Source organism: Gossypium arboreum, chromosome 6, assembly GCF_025698485.1.
Source record: "Gossypium arboreum isolate Shixiya-1 chromosome 6, ASM2569848v2, whole genome shotgun sequence".
Taxonomy (NCBI): domain Eukaryota; kingdom Viridiplantae; phylum Streptophyta; class Magnoliopsida; order Malvales; family Malvaceae; genus Gossypium; species Gossypium arboreum.
Window position 1 is genome coordinate 124,320,895 of NC_069075.1, and position 15,119 is coordinate 124,336,013.

Sequence of the window (15,119 nt, forward strand, 5' to 3'; positions counted from 1 at the left end):
TTGCAAATTTAGAAACTGAGAGCAGATTGTTAGAAACAGCAGACACATGCAGTAATTCATTCAATAGTAACAGTCGAGATGAAGAAGAGATAGTGGATGTGCCAATATGACTAATTGGAAGGGAAAAACCATCACCCACGGTAACCTTACCAGACCCAGTGTATGAACTATATGTTGAAAGATTGGCAAGGTTGTTGGTGACATAGTGAGATGTGCCAGAATCAGGAACCCAGCTTTGAATTCTGGGGGATGATACTGAAGTAGTGGTAGTGTTGGAAGCTTGCGTGTTCATTTGGGGAGGGTAGTTGAAGAGGATATGGCAGTGTTAAGGCTTATAGGATTAACACTTATAGGATCCGAAGCTGGTTGACCAAAAGGGCAGTACCCGTCTGAAGGAGTATGATTATGATATGTAGTTTCATAGCTTTGGGAAGGGTTGTAATGGGTGCAAGTGTTGATAGTAGGATTGACAGTTGGTGGTAGAGGTGGAGGGTAGGATTGGATACCAGAAAAAGATTGGTCAAAACAATAATAATAATGGTCAACTAAGTGTACTATCCAACCACAAAGTTGACACTATAGACGTGATGTGTTTCTACCTCTGCCTCGACTGTTGTAGGTTGAACGTGGCCTAGGAACAAAGTGAGAGGTGGGAAATGTCCTGAGTATTGGGTTTGGCTATGAAAAATCGGCGGGCTTGAAGTGGTGGGCCTAAGTGGTAGGTTGGAGACAAAATCTGTAGGTGTGGGTGCTCTAACTTGGGCAGTATTGATGGATAGACGGAGACGGAGAGGGTCATGAAGGCGGGACTCAGCATCTAGAAGAATTGTCATGACATGATCAAGTGTATATGGCTCTTGACTTGAGGTAATAACAGCAACGAATGAGTCATAGTCTTGAGGTAAACCATTTAAGATGGTTGCAATATGTTTAATATCGAAGATGGGACTTCCACAAGCAGCAAGGGTGTCACTTACTTCTTTAATCTGGGAGAGATAATCTCGCATAGAGAGTGCACTTTTGCAAAGAGAGTGAAGTTTACAGTGAAGGTGCATCACTTTGGTGGTGGACAGAGACGAGAAAAAAAGAGTTAAGGTGGACCAGATAGAGGCCGAGGAGTCAAGTTGTGAGAGAATATTCAGACTGACAGTGGACAGAAGCCATGAGGTAAGGGCACAGTCTTGCTTGACAAAATGAGTATATGCTGGATTTGGAGTAGATTCACTAGTTGCAGTGATTGAAAATTTTGAGGGTGAAGTGGTGGAATTGTCGAGAAAGTGTTCCAGACTATAACCTCGAACTATAAAGAGAATCTGTTGTTTCCAAAGGAGGTAGTTTTTCTCATCAAGTCTGACATTGATGCGTTTGGTGGAGAAAAAAGATAGAGTTTGAGAATCTGAGGTGAGGGCATCAGTGAGGGGTGGTGGGCTATCATTTAAGTCAGACATTATATGAAGAAAAGGAAGGACTCAGAGTCAATTATGAAAGATCGGAAAACCAGGCTCAGATACCATAATAAATAAGAGATATAGTATTTGCTAAAGCATTGTATTTCTGAAAAATCTGCTCTTTACAACCTCATTGCATGACAATACATAATATCAAAGAATTGTCCTTTGAAACAAAATGGATAATAGGGAAAAAGAATGTTACAGCTGTCTTGCAACGTGGCTGCATCACACAGCAAATAGGCTAGCAATGTGGCTGCGATATACAGCTAATAATCCATTAAGAGAAAAATTTATGGTGATTAGATAAAAAATGGTATATGGAAGAAAAAGAAACATTTAGTGATACAAAGACAATATCATACATTCACTTACCTAAGGCAAAATATGGAGGCATTGACCTCGCAAGTCTAAGGAAAATAGTCATTTCACAATCCTTCAAACAATGTCTTACCCCATAAGGAAGGCGTCTGAATGGGGGTTGATACCCAGGAAAAACATGTGGAAGCAAGTCTGCATCAATAGGCAACGGTTCTCAACCTAACCAATCTTTATTTCGTGAACCTAGTTCATCTAACAAATGTTCGAGTTCACACAAATCCATGAGCTCTTCTTTAGATAGATCCTTCAAATACTCCGAAGAAGGCGGCATGAAGGACTCCTCGGTCCTAACAGAGTCCTTAACTACCATATTTTCTGTGTTAGTAGTTATAACATCCTAAGCACTTGTATCAGCCTGATCCTACCCAGAATACGATTGAACACAGTGAAGCTTGTAGGCCATACCCCTTATAACTACATTGAGCCACCTGATCTCTATATAACCAACCCTCTAGTTTTCTAATATAGGAAAGACATAATTCAATAACATATTTTCAAAAAGATGTCAGCAAATAATCAAGATATTTTGGTAAGACATACTAATAACAAATAAGGTAAGTTATGGAACCTACACAATGCCAAATGCAATGATTACTGCTCAAGTCATTACTCTTAAAACTTACCTCGATAATTGTTATTATTATTAGTTTCAAATTATTTATTGATTTATTTATTGAATGTTACTTCGAATACACATATATTCTAAATTTATGATGCCTACATGCATACGTATATAATAGAATTACTAATAAATTATTATTAAACTTATTTGTGTAAAGTAAAACTATTACATACTTAATTTATAAATAGATAAATAAATAAAATGCATATCGAATTATTTAATTTCATTTCTCAATTTTTTTTAAAAAGACATCAAATAATACTCCATTTCTTAATTTGAATGCTAAAATATTGTTTCAACCAATTAAATGATGCCTTAATATTTGTACATTAATTTTACATAAATTGGTATTTAAAAATATGATAACATTTCATTTTTAATTTGGATGTTTATGTTGGGGCATTAGTTGTCATTGTTGTTAAGCTTTATCTATGTTTAAATATTCTTTTGAATTGTTTGTTGGACATCATGTTTTTATCTTGTCTGGACAGTAGTTTAAACATGTTTTCAGCACAATTTAAGGTTAGTTTAAGTGCTGACATTTTAGACTAAATAATTAATGTTTGGACAAAGGGGAATTTCGCTACATTATAGAATGAGCATTTTTATCTTTTCGATTAACTTAGAGAAAAAGGGAAACGACTTTAAGATGATTGAATATCCTTATCCTTATCTTACCGTTATCATTTTACTTGGAGACCAAGTGATGTTTTACTTAGATATGAAGGTTTTTATTTTGGGATAATTATTGAAGATATTTCAAGAAATATATTTAACCATTTATTAAGAGTATTATCTTATCAAAATTACTTGGAGAAGCTGAGTGAGGCTTCACATATTCGAACTGTTTTGACAAATATCGTGTGTTAATTCTTTTTTTACTTACCTCTTTGACTATTGTTATGAATTTGTGTTTATTTCTATAACAATTTGTTTTTGAGTCAAATCGAAACCGTAATTTTGGGACCACAAATCTGAGGTCGAAAAATTATTTTAATATTATTTTATGTGTTTACAGCATGATAGTATCCATGTGTGAAAATTTTGTGAACTAATTTTATTGTTTAATTTCTCAATTTGAGAAAAAGGACTAAATCGCATAAAGTGTAAAACGTGAGCTCTAATAGCTAAAGGTATTAAAAAGCTATGGAATATTAAATTAGAAGTCCTTATGTTGTAATTAGACCATTATAAGGTTGAGTGGACATATATGACATATATTAAGGTATTTAAATGGTTTATGAATAAGGATAATTTTGTAATTTAGTTAATAAAACATAATTAAATGATAAAAATCACATATCATCTTTTTATGTTCTTCATCATCAACCGAATATTGAAAGGGAGGAAGCCATTTTATGCATTTAGGGTTCGGTCACTTTGAGATTTAATTGTAAGTCCATTTTTGCTCGGTTTTTTATGATTTCTATGTTTTTGTAATTGTTGCAACTCAATCTAGCTAGCTCGTTCATTTAATTTTGAAATTTTTAAAGATTTTGAGAGTTGCCATTGTTGAAGATGTTTGATGATGGATTATGAAAGCTTGATGATAGTTTTACATGTTTTATTAAGTGATTTTTAATGAAAATGCATAATAGGGATTAAATTGTGAAATATGCAAATTGAGTGGTTGAAATGTGAAAGAAATGAAATTTTTGGGCTACTAGGGACTTATATGCAGTTCTTCCAAGCTTGGGTGTAATGAAATTATGTGAATTTTGTGTATTTGTGAAATAGGGACTAAATTGATTAAATGTAAAAGTTTAGGGGCTAATTGTAAAAATGCCGAATGAGTAATTTTGGACTAAATTGAATGAGTAGATGAATAAATAAGTTAATTTTGAATTAATATATGTAATAGCCCAAATTTTAGCAATATCAGAAGTAGTGGTTCGAGACCACCAAATCTGAAAAATGAACTCGTAGATTATATTACTTAATATTTATGAGCCAAATGTAGCTTTTAAAAGATTTTTGAAATAATAAATAGTGTTTTATAAAGATTTATTTGGTCAAGAAATTGAGAAAAAAAGTATCGAGATCTCGCTGTTATAAACCGAGCCATAAATATTTTTATAAATATTTACGGAGTGTCAATAAGGTAGTATTAAAATTTCGTTAGAAAATTTTAATGTTTGGGTGATTAATTAAATAAAAAGGACTAAATTGAAAAAGGTGTAAAAGTTGCTAGAAGGATTAAATAGCTCAATTGTCAAATGAGGAAGGACTTAAAGTGCAAATAAGCCCAAATAAGATATTTTGGGCGGCAATAGCTGAGAAAATCAGGAAATGGGTGAAATGAGGGTAAAATTGAAAAATTGCCAAAATTAGCTAAATAAAAATGGGACCAAATTGGAATATTTAGAATTCTCTTCATTTTCTCTTCATTTTCATCAGCTGAAAAATAGCCATGGAAGAGGGTTCAAGCTGGTTTTCATACTCTAGCTTCATGTAAGTTTAATTCTTGTTTTCTCCTTAAAATTTCTAAGATTTTAGACTTTTACAATTGAGTCCAATTTACTATGTCATTACTTTTTTATTCCATGGCTAATTTTTAAAGTTTCTATGGATGAGTGCTGGAAGCATATGATGAATAAATATAGAATTGAAGGTTTAATTTTGATATATGATGATTTTATCAAGTAAAATTGATGGAAATTGATTTTAAGACCTAATTATGAAAGAGTTTGGAATTAAGGTCTAGTGCTAAAGTTCTGATTTTCAAGGGTTATGAAGTAGTTTAAAATGATAGACTAAAGTATTAATTGAGAAAAATTAGCTCAATTTAGGGGTTAATTGACTAAGGACTGAATTGTATGAACTGTGAAATTTGGGGTAAAATGGAAATCAAATTTTGCATTAAAACTATTTTGGACAGCAGTAGTAGTCTAACTTTGAAAAATCACCAAAAATTGTATAAATCGAATGAGAGGATGAATAAAATATGAAATTAAATCTTATTGAGTCTAGTTTCTTATAGAAGAAACGATGTAAGCAATGGAATTATAAATCATGAGATATAGTAAATTTTGTGAGACAAGGTCAGAATGATTTCGGGTTCCCCTATTCTGAATTTGGAAAATCATCAAAAATTGAAAAAAATAATTAGGGGCTTAAATTTATATATTTAGAATCCTGAATGAGTCTATTTTTAAGAGAAACAAACGGGAACATTATTCAAATCCCGTACGAGGAGATAATTAATTTTTAGTGAATAAGGTTCGGAATTGTCAGACAGCAGAATAAGGGTGACTTTAAAGAATAAACTGTACTTATTGGCTAAACCAAAAATTCTGAAATTTTTATGGTAGAAGTATATTTGAGTCTAGTTTTTGAAACATCAAGTGTTTCTTAATTTAGAATTCTGTAGCTCAAGATATAAATAATTTAGTGGCTATGACTCAAGTGGACAGCTTGATATGAACATATGAGAAAATAGTGGAATTATATATACATTAAGGATATGGAATGGAGAGGAGGAGGAGGAAAATATATATATGAATATTTAGTTAGCATGGGTTACATTAAAGTGGTTAATTTGCATACTTTAGGCTCGGGGACTAAATTGAATAAAAGTAAAACTTTAAGGGTAATTTTGTAAAAAATAAACATGACCAAATTGAGTGAAATGAATTATTTTATTGTCTAAATTAATAAATTGAATGAAATTATTAATTTAGATCAAGATTGGCTGAAAAATCGAGGAAAATAGAAAATTATCGAAATGCCCCTAAATCTTGGTATTTTTGCAATTTAGCTAGATAAGTTCGTGAAACCTAATTATGTGATATAAGGAAATATGAGTTGATGGTACATGAAATATTGATATAATGAATTAACTAATTTATGTTTATGAAGAAACGGTAAGAGAATGATATTTTTCATAACATGTAAATATGTGATTATCTTTGATACGTTGATACAAGGAAAATAAGTATGTTTAGGGGGCAATATGTTTGATTTTGATTGGTCCCAAATATGAATGCTAGATGAAATAAAATGTCTGATAAATAAATTTTTAAATCTGGTAATGCCTCGTACCCTGTTCTGGTGACGGATACGGGTAGGGGGTGTTACAATATAGATCAAGAAAGAAAGAATTCGGATTTAGATCGGGGGGAAAGCAAGGTTGTCGATTAGTCGATTCGATCCGTCAATTCCTTATACGAGGTAAGTTCATATGTAACTAGCTCTATTATAATTGTATTTAAATGCTTTGATATTACATAAATTGTAAATTTTAGACTAACTTGTTCGACCATGATTCGAAAATGATTTGACAGTGATTTGAAATGATTCAACTATGATTTGGTATTAGAAATTCCCGATTGAACCTTAGGAATAGTCGAGGATATAAATGACATGTCATTAAGGTAATAAGTTGGCTTCGGGCCATGATATCGGCACTTCGGGTGCGAGTTATACCTTGATTTGGCTTTAGGCCATGGTATAGGTATTTTGGAAAGGAGTTACCTTGATTTGGCTACGGGCCATGGTATAGGTGCTCCAGGATAAGTTACCTTGCTTTGGCTACGGGCCATGGTATAAGTACTCATCGATTGAGATCCTTAAATATCCGACTTCTATTCCGAATGGTTCAACGGGAAAGTTGAAATATGTGGATTAGACTGAGATTGGTACGAGTTAGTACAGGTACTGTAATAGCCCTAATTTGACCCTAGTCGGAAAGTGGTTTCGGGACCACAAAATCGAGACACGAAAATAATTAAATACTATATTCTATGTCTAATATATGTGAAAATGCATGTGTGAATCTTTGAATGCTTTGATTTTTGTCATTTGATGTGAATTAATCAAAAAGGGCTTAGTTGTTAAACATTGAAATCTTGCTAGGCAAAATTAAAAAGTGGCTGAACAGTTGTAGTTACAAAAAAGGAGTCCTTGCATGTCAAATAGCCCATCTTTAAGTGTAGTAGGCGTAATGATGATGAATCATGAATAAAATATGATTTTATTATTTTTATTTTATAAGTTAAATTGTTTTATAATATGAAATGAATATTATAATATTAAAGGAATATTAATATTATAACAATAGTGATAAAAACAATGTTTTCATGGGGGGTTCATCTTCTCACCTGGCCGAACTTGTGAGGAGGGAAGGAGAAAAATTCCTAAGGCATTTGGCACTTTGTTTTCTTCTATTAGGTAAGCTCTCTTGAAAATTTTGATGGAAACTTGATTATTGAGGTTATTGTTAAGTTGTCTAGCTAACTCATGGTCCAATTCTTGTTTATAATTGTTAAGCATGTTTCGGCCATGGATGCTTTGATAAGAATTCTTGTGTTTGATGCTTTAAAATGTGAAATAATGTTGGAAATTGGGAATTAATAAGAAATTGGGTGGTGAAAACAAAGTTTTCACGCTTTACTTTCCTTCAATTGCCGTAGCTTAAAGAACAAAGAAACAATTAGGCTCTATGGTGTTCGGCCCTTGTGAAGGCAATTTGAGGTATGTTTGATTTTATATCTTGATGAATAAGGTTAGTTGTGGCTAGTTAGATAGATAGTAATTGGCTATAAGGGTTAAAATGCATGAATAGTACATAGTGGGTTAAAATAATGCTTATATGAGGTATATTTGTCCTAAATGGCTATTGATGTTCGACAATTGGCAAGAAATGAATTATGAATTTGAATTTTGAGGGAAAGAACGAATGTTAAATTTCAGTGTATATGGTTGCCGAATTTGATTATGGATAGTGAATAGAGGGATTATCCTTGTTCTAAATCAAGAACTTCATTGTCGAAATGAGTTTTGAACTTGTTAAATTAGGTATTAATGAATTGGGTTTGATGCTTCAAGTGATATATGCATACGAAACTAAATTGTGAATTATGTGTATACTTGTATGAACGTGATTATACATACTTATAAAAATATACACGTGTGATTGTTATACCTTGATTTAAGAGTATATACTTGTAAGCAAAAGTGTAAATGATATGATAAAGATGTTTTGGCTTAGTCATTGAATGATAAATTGTTAATGCATCTATTGTATATATATATATATATGAGTGTTTATGCGGTCATTGCTATGCTTATGCATAAGAAATTATATTTTAATTCATAAGTATATGTTTATATGTGTGTACATGCATGTGTTTTAATGATTGAGTTTTGGAACCGAAAGATACTTTGATAATATATATATGTAGCCATAAATAAGTTATATGTGAAAGTATAAGATAATTGTAAAATCATAAGATTGAAGTTATTTTGAATTTAAGGTTTATTAATTGGTCCTTGCCGAACGTGAATGTGAGTAATAGCTTGGTGATGTTGTGTTTTAAATTATTAATATAACCGAATAAAAGGCATGATTAATGAATTAGTGACAAGTGAATTTGTTTAATCTAGCTCAAGAGCTTAAGGAGCCTAATTCGGATAAGGGAAAAAGCTAAACTAACCAAATAGCATATCCGTAGTCATTCGACGACAGTCAAGGTAAGTCTTTGAGTAATGAAACTTAGCTTATGATTTGATAAAATCATGGTATATAAGCATAATAAATAAATTGTGACCTATTGGTTCTACTTGAATTACGTAGTGGGATAAATAATTGTGCATATGACTTGTAGCCGAATGGTTATAGAAATCATGTTGGATAGTGAAACGAAATCGTGTTCTTTGTATGTGGCTATTGAGCCGAAAGTGGAATGGTTGATAAGCATGTTGTGCTTGTGTTCAAATAATGTAAATGAAATGCTAATGTGTTATGATATATATATATAAGTGTACATGATAATGGAGAATTATATCCGGGCTAAGTCCCGAAGGCATTCGTGCTGGTATTATATCCGAGCTTAAAGTCCCGCATGCTTTGTGGTGGTGATTTGATTCTGGTTTTAAATCTAGCAGACTTAATGCCGATGATTGGAGTAAGATTATGATTTCGAATGTTCGTAGTAAACTACCATTGAATATGTTCAACACATTAAGTCAGTCAGGTATGTATTATATACTTTTATATGTTAGATTGATCGGAATTGAATCATGAATGCGAAATGAGAAGTATATGTGACAATCTCATATGTGTATGTGTGTATTCGGTTATGGTGAAAGGTTATATGAGATTTATTTGGTGATATACATGTTAAATAATATGAATCCAAAGAATGGGTAATAAATCTGCTCGGGACAGCAGCAGTAACGTGATTTCAGAAAATCACCATAAATTGTGGAAGTTGAGTTAGAGGCTGAATAAATTATGTCATGAAATCTTAATGAGTCTAGTTTTTATAAAAGAAACCGTGTAAGCAAAAGAGTTGCCAATAATGAGATATTTGAAGTGCCGTGGAACAGAGTCAAAATGACTTCGAAGTCCCCTGTTCTGTTTTCAGAAAATCATTATAAATGGTACAAAAATGGTTATAAGATAAAATTTATATTCTTAGACTCCCTAATGAGTATAGTTTCAAATGAAATAAACAATAACATATTTTGAATTCTTTATAATGAGAAATTTGATTCATAGTGAAGAGTGGTCAGATTAGTCAAACAGTGAAACAGGGGAAACTTCAATAAAAACCTGGTGTTGATTGGTCAAACCAAAAATTCTGAAAATTTGATGGATGGAAGATATATGAGTCTATTTTCAGGGAAAATTAACGACACTTGATTTGGTGTTTCTTAGCTCCAGTTATAAATAATTTAGTGACTGTTGCTCAGGAAGACAGCTTGTAGTGAATTTGTGATTTTGTTGCAAACATGGTTAAAACTTGTTAATGAGATGCTTTTCGAGTTCTTATGATCTTATTTGTAATTTCAATATTTGGTTTTAATTGAGTTCAGATTCAAGTGAGGTGAATTTGCTAAATATGCATTATGTTCATGGATACTTGGCCAAAATGGCAATTATCTAGGAATGATTTCTTGAAAATTTGAATAATCGATCTATAAGTAAATTAATTGTTTGCATTGCTTAAAACTTACTAAGCATTGAAGCTTACTCCGTGTTCTCTTTTCCATTTCTTATAGGTATATACTTTAGCTCGAGTTGGAAGGGCCGGAGATATCATCACACTATCTAGTCATTATGTGAGTTGAGAAGATTGTATATCATCATGGTTTAAGGCATGTATAGGATAGACTATAGGTAGAATGATATTTCGACTTTGTATACATTATAGCCATGCGAAGATGGCTTGCTCATTTTGTTTAGAGAAGCCTTATAATTGAACTAATGTGGTGAAATGTTTTAGTTATAACTTGATAGTAGTTAATTTGTTATTAGATATTCGGTTATGTTTTGATAGTGAGTCATTTTGGAAATTTATAAGAGCTTTTATGGAAAATCAATGAGACATGGTTGCAGTGTTGATAATTTATGTCTGGTAAGTATCTTTGACCTTATAGAAGTTTTGTTCAGTCAAGTAATACCTCATAACCTTATTCCGGCAACGGATACAGGTTAGGAGTGTTACAAGTACGTACGTAAAGTTTATAAACATTGAATCCATGAAATGGATGAATTCTTGGTAAGCTATTGAATGAATGATTGAATGGTTTAAGATTTAATGATTTTGTATTATCTTGCATTTATATTGATGGAATTGTGAATGAATGGTGAAGTTGCTCATTAAGTTAATATGAACTTACTAAGCTGTAAAGCTTACATTGTGTTATTTTCCTATGTTTTATAGAGAATCAAGGCTAGCTCGGATCTGGAAGTCATCGGGAATATCATCGCACTATCGATCATCTAATTTGGTACTTTTGAAGGCATGTATTTATGGTATATGGCATGTATAGGCTTGAGTCATTTTTGTTATGTTTGATGGATATGTAATTTGGCCATTTGAGTTGGCATAAGATGATAAACTTGGTGATGTTTTATGAATGTGCAATGGTTCTATTTTAATGTTTGGTAATAGATTTATCTTGAATGAATGTGGTTAAAATGATTATGTATGTTTGGATTGGTTTAGTTGGATGAATTATATATATAAATTATGCTTAGTAAAGCAAGACAAATTGATTGGTATTTGAATAGGTAAATGTTATGGAATTTGAGTATTGAATTTAGTTGAAATGGATATAGTATAGTTGTGCATTTTTTGGATGATTTTCGACTGCCTATTTGTGTGATGAAATGGTACCATTTGAGTGTTTATAGGTATGTGCAAAATGGGTGGCAAATTGGCCTTGTAAATGGCCTATTTTTGTCCACACGAGCAGAGACACGGGCATGTGTCTCAGCTGTGTGCGACACACGATTATGCTACATGGCTGTGTATCCCCTAGTATTAAAATTTATTTGAAGTTAGTATGCCCCACACTGTAATATCCTGATTTTGGGCCTAGTCGGAATAGTGGTTTCGTGACCACAAAATCCGAGATAGAAATAATTATTTTATGATTATTTTAAGGTCTATGATATGATTGCATGATTGTGTGAAAATTTCGTGATGAAATTCTATGCCTAAAGTGCTTAAATTGAAAGTAGGGACTAAATCGAATAAGTTGCAAAACTTGCATTCTAGAAGTTTTTAGTATGAAATTGTTTTGGAATATTAATGAGGAGGTCTTAAATAGCAATTTGACCAATTTTAAGTTCATGGACAAAATTAGGACATGGAAGGAATTTTGGAAAGTTTAGTAGTAAGGGTATTTTGGTCATTTAGTTATTAAAATGAATTAAAAACAAAATTAAAAGCCAATTTTGTCCATCTTCTTCATTAGACCGAAATTTCAAGGGTTCTCCATAGCTAGGGTTTGTTTCAAGCTTCCAAGCTCCATAGTAAGTGATTCCAAGCCCGCTTTTAATGATTTTTACGTTTTGGAGTCCCTAGCTCAATTAAGCTTATGCTAGCAATAATTCAACCTAGGGTTCATATTTGGAAAAATACCCATAGGTGAAATTTGTGTATTTTGGTGTTCTATGATAGAATATGAGGTTTTAAATTATGTTAGACAACTTGTGCTACTCGGTTTTAAGTGAAAACGAGTAAAAGGGCTTAATCTGTAAAAATACCTAATAGTCATAAGTACATGTTAGAGTGAGAATTTGATGTTGCCATAGAAGGGAAAAATGATCAGCATGTTATAAAACATAAGAATAAGGAATAAAGTTTAATTCCCGAGCCTAGGGGCAAAAGTGTAAATATGCAAAAGTTTAGGGGCAAAATTTTAATTTTTCCAAAATATGATTTTGGGTCAATTTGAATAATGTGAGTCCTAATTAGACTATATTTTAAATGATAAAGCAAGGAAAACTGAAATTCGGGCTAAAATGGGGAAAATACCAAGTTGTGGACAAAATGGTAAAAGTAGCCATTTTCGCATACGAGGTAAGTTCATGTGTAAATGTAGTAACATAATTATTGTTTTAAGGAATTTAATGTTGTTTATATGATATGATGCTTATTATTATCATGAAACGTTATGCTTTGTGGTTAATGTTGAGTAATATGCAAATTATGTTTACTACTTGATAAACATGAATTGCTACCGAGTATCGGTTCCGATATTCTGTGGAAGACGGAAAAGATGTGAGATCGAGGAAAAAAGCCCGTTTGAACCTTAGGAATAGATTAGGATACAAGTGACATGTCACTAGGATGGTTGAGCATCCGAGCTCGTTGAGTTGAGTCCGAGTTCACTTATGGATGCGAATGTCCGAACTCGTTGAGTTGAGTCCGAGTTCGAGAGATGTAACTAGGCATCCGAGCTCGTTGAGTTGAGTTCGAGTTCACTTATGGATGCGAACGCCCGAGCTCGTTGAGTTGAGTCCGAGTTCACTTATGGGCGAGTTACATGGTAGCTTGGCTACATATGTGGCACTTATGCGCAAACTTTCCATGTATCCGAATTATATTTCGATGTGTTCAACGGGTAAAGTTTTACTGAAATGGAGGAATACTCAAGATGAAAGGGACGTATTGGTAAGTGTTGTGAAATGGATACTTTGAACAGGTATGTACTTAACCCTTGGGTTGAAAAATCGATATAACAACAATATGGTAAGATGATAAATGAAAATGTGATATGAATGTCTTGGTGATGATTATGCAAATGATGTTTTATGTTTGCTTATATGGTTATGTTACTTGCTATTTGCATGTGAACTTATTAAGCATTTATGCTTACTCCCTCCTTTTCATTCCTTGTAGTTTTGACAAGCCAGCTCGGAAATCGGGAACGGTCGGAGGCTCGCTCACACTATCCGTATACCATCTTGGCATAATGGTTTGTATATTTTGAGTATGGCATGTATAGCATTATAATCATTTTGTATATATATGGTCTTATGATATGGTTATTGAGTGGTATGGAAATGCTTGGTAATGATTAGCCATTGGAATGGCTAATCATGATCATATTTGGTGTTATGTATGCTAAATTGCTAGCTAATCCATGGAAACCATGAAATAGGTAAAATTTACCATAAAATAGATTCAGACAGCAGCAGTGACGTGAGTTTGAAAAATTACTAAAAATAGTAGAGATACAATTAGATGATGTATAATATATGGAATTGAAGAATTATGAGTCTATTTTCATATGGATGGAATAAAACAGGTATATGAGTTATATTTTATGAGATGTTTAAATTTTTGTGAAACAGGTCCAGAGCGATTTCTGGATCCCCTGTTCTGACTTTGTAAATTCACCATAAATTTTACAAAGATAATTAGAAGTCATGATTTATATTTACAGATTCCTTATTGAGTCTAGTTTTATTAGAGACAAACGGCATAGTCATTGAAGCTCTGTAGATGGAGATATCTGATTCAGTAATACAGAGGTCGAGTAGTCGAACCTGAAACAGGGAGACTTTAACTAATAAACTGTACTAATTGGCCCGACCAAAAATTCTAGAAACAATTAGTAGATAGATATATGAGTCTAGTTTTAGGAAAAATTTACGGAATTAGATTTGAGTTTGAACTCGAGATATGATTTTTAAAGCGACTGTGATGCGTTAGCCGACTTGTCTGAAATTTTAAAATGAATTGTATGAAATTTGTTTAAGTAATGAATTAAGTCTATTAACACCTCGTGTTCGACTCTGGCAATGGTCTCGGGTACGGGGCGTTACACACACGGTCTCACACACAGGCATGTGACTGGTCGTGTGGTATAAGTCAGTATACCCCCTAAAGGGCACACGGGCGTGTGGTTGGCCGTGTGACCCAAGTCAGTATACTCTCCAGTTTTCACACGGCTTGGCGCATGGGCGTGTCCTCGGCCATGTGATGCAAGTCAGTTTGTATGCCCTGTTTCCACATGGCCTAAGACACGGGCGTGCCTGTTCACACGGGTGTGTGAGCCTTGTATGATTGAAAAATTTCTAAGTTTTTCGAAATTTTCGTATGTTATCGGTTTAGTCCCGAACCACTTCTAAAGCATGATTAAGGTCTCGAAGACCCTTATAAGGGACAAAGTGATTGTGTTGAATGATTTATGAGATTGTATGTTTTATGTTGTGAATTGATATGTAATGCCTCGTAACATTATTCCGGCGACAGTATGGGTTAGGGGTGTTACAATTTCCCTCTTTGATTTTCTTCTTGCACTGATGTACTGCATATGTTATGTTCAAATATCAGTTTGAACATCAAATTGATCAGAGAATAAATCTAAATTTTTACAATTTAAATTAACTTTAAACCAATTAAATGGTCAAATTATGATTTTTT

The 15,119-nt window shown here is 32.8% G+C and overlaps 1 pseudogene; it reads right to left on the bottom strand.

Moving 5' to 3' along the window:
• Nucleotides 1-3,138, bottom strand: part of LOC108478712 (CRM-domain containing factor CFM3A, chloroplastic/mitochondrial-like) — a 39,699-nt pseudogene extending 36,561 nt beyond the window's left edge.
• Nucleotides 3,139-15,119: the final 11,981 nt, after the last annotated feature.